Here is a 2790-nt window from a genome sequence, read left to right as displayed (position 1 = left end):
CAATGAGATGAACCAGGTACCTCAGGTGGAAATGCAGAAAACACCCATCTTCTTCATCAATCTTGCTGGGAGCTGCAGATCGGAGCTGTTCCTATTTGGATATCTTGCCGGAAATCCCCATCAGTCTCTTTTATTTTAGCTATTCTGGAGGATGTGTGGTGGTATCTCATTGATTTTAATTTGCATTTACATGATTATTGAGGAAATTGAACACTTTTGGACATCATTTTTTATAAATTATATATCCAGCCTTCTACTCATTTTTCTATTTGTCTTTTTCTTTTTTTGTTGTTATCATACTTTAAGTTCTAGGGTACATGTGCACAATGTGCAGGTTTGTTACATATGTATACATGTGCCATGTTGGTGTGCTGCACCCATTAACTCATCATTTACATTAGGTATATCTCCTAATGCTATCCCTCCCCGCTCCCCCCACCCCATGACAGGCCCCGGTGTGTGATGTTCCCCTTCTTTCTCAGCCTTTTGGCTAAGATCTAGCGTAGTATCTGTTCTTATCAGTTTAATATTTCTCTTTTTCTTATTGTTTATAGGAGTGCTCTGCATATTCTGGATGTGATCCCTTTGTCAGTTATGTGTGTATATATATTTTCTTCCACTCTAAAACTTGCCTCTTCACTTTCTTAATGATGTCTTTTGATAAATAAAAATTATTAATTTGAATGTGGTCTAATTTATCAATCTCTTCCTTTATAGCTACTGGTTTTTGTAATCTGTTTAAAAAATATTTCCCTACTCAAAGTTATAAAAATAATTTATTTTTTAATATTTATGTTTAAAGCTACATTCCTTCTGAAATTGATTTTTGTGGGTAGTTTAGGGTATGTTTCAAGACTTTCTGTTTACACATGGCTATCTAATTGATCTGTCAGCATTAATTTCTTAATTATATTTTTAATTTTTTTGTATTTTTTGTAGAGATGGGGTCTTGCTATGTTGCCCAGATTGGTCTCAAACTCCTGAGCTCAAGTGATCCACACACCTTGGCCTCCCAAAGTGCTGAGATTAAAGGTGTGAGCCACTGTGTCTAGCTACTTGTATTTTTGTACCCATTAATCAACCTCTATTCACCCCTCCCTCCTTCCCACTACCCTTCCTGGCCTCTGGTAACCACTGGATAGAGTGTATCTTCATGAGATCCACTTTCTTCAGTTCCACGTGATTGAGAACATGCAGTATTTGATTTTCTGTTTCTGAGTTATTTCACTTGGGATAACAGCCTCCAGCTCCATCCAAATTACATTACTGCAAATGACAAGATTTCATTCCTTTTTATGGCTGTATAATATTCCAGTTTGTGTGTGTGTGTGTGTGTGTGTGTGTGTGTGTGTGTGTGTCATGTTTTCTTTCTTCATTCATCTGTTGATGGGCACTATCTCAGCTCACCGCAACCTCCACCTCCTGGGTTTAAGCAATTATCCTGCCTCACCCTCCTGATTAGCTAGGACTACAGGCATGTGACACCATGCCCAGATATTTTCTATATTTTTGGTAGAGACAGCATTTTGCCATGTTGGCCAGGCTGGTCTCAAACTCCTGGCCTCAAGTGATCTGCCCGCCTCAGCCTCCCAAAGTGCTGGGATTACAGATATGAGCCACTGCACCTGGCCAAATTTTGGCTATTATGAAGAGTACTGCACTAGACATGGAGTGCAGAATCTCTTCCACATATTGATTTCCTTTCTTTTATGTATATACTACATAAGTTTTAATCCTTGAAAGCCCTGTCTTAACTTACATAAGGCTATATTAACTATTTTAACTGTGGATTTGTGGGATCCCATTTTATTATTTTTATTTATTTATTTATTTATTGAGAGGGAGTCTCCATCTGTTGCCCGGACTGGAGTGCAGTGGTACGATCTTGGCTCGCTGCAACCTCTGCCTCTTGGGTTCAAGCCATTCTCCTGCCTCAGTCTCCCAAGTAGCTGAGATTATAGCGCAGGCAGCCACCATGACTCCTGGCTATTTTTTTGTATTTTTAGTAGAGATGGGGTTTCACCATGTTGGCCAGGCTGGTCTTGAACTCCTGACCTCAGGTGATCTGCCTGCCTCGGCTTCCCAAAGTGTTAGGATTACAAGTGCGAGCTACTGTGCCCAGCCACTGGGATCCCATTTTAATCAAGCCAATTTGTAAGTGCCAAAAATTTGACTTTTTAAATTTCTTATTCATTGTGTTGGCACATCTATTCCCAATATCAGATATTTTAGTGCAATGGCTACTATGACTATGGGACATTTAGGCAGAGTATAAAGTGAGCCACACCCGTTTTTCCTCTATTTTATATTTACTTTCCTAAGATTATAGGGGGTACAGTGTTTAAACTTAGTGGCATCTCAAAGTATAATTTGAGCTTCTGCATTGATTAAGTCTATGAATTGGAAATTTTTGGAAATTTGAATGTTGGCCTGCCTTGCTGGGTTAGGGAAGTTCTCCTGGATAATATCCTGAAGAGTGTTTTCTAACTTGGTTCCATTCTCCCAGTCACTTTCTGGTACACCAATCAAATGTATATTTGGTCTTTTCACATAGTCCCATATTTCTTGGAGGCTTTGCTCACTTCTTTTCACTCTTTTTTCTCTAATCTTGTCTTCTTGCTTTATTTCATTATTTGATCTTCAATCACTGATATCCTTACTTCCACTTGATCGAATCAGCTATTGAGGCTTGTGCATGCATCACAAAGTTCTCATGCCATGGTTTTCAGCTCCATCAGGTCATTTAAGGTCTTCTCGACACTGTTTATTCTAGTTAGCCGTTCATCTAAC

General features: G+C 39.0%; 1 pseudogene; it reads left to right on the top strand.

Annotated features, from left to right (window-relative positions):
* Positions 1-470: 470 nt before the first annotated feature.
* On the top strand, positions 471-586 carry LOC112209724 (U2 spliceosomal RNA; annotated as a pseudogene).
* Positions 587-2790: the final 2204 nt, after the last annotated feature.

This window comes from Pan troglodytes, chromosome 5 (genome assembly GCF_028858775.2).
Source record: "Pan troglodytes isolate AG18354 chromosome 5, NHGRI_mPanTro3-v2.0_pri, whole genome shotgun sequence".
Taxonomy (NCBI): domain Eukaryota; kingdom Metazoa; phylum Chordata; class Mammalia; order Primates; family Hominidae; genus Pan; species Pan troglodytes.
The sequence above is the reverse complement of the archived record's forward strand: the minus strand, read 5'-3'. Positions and strand labels throughout refer to the sequence as shown.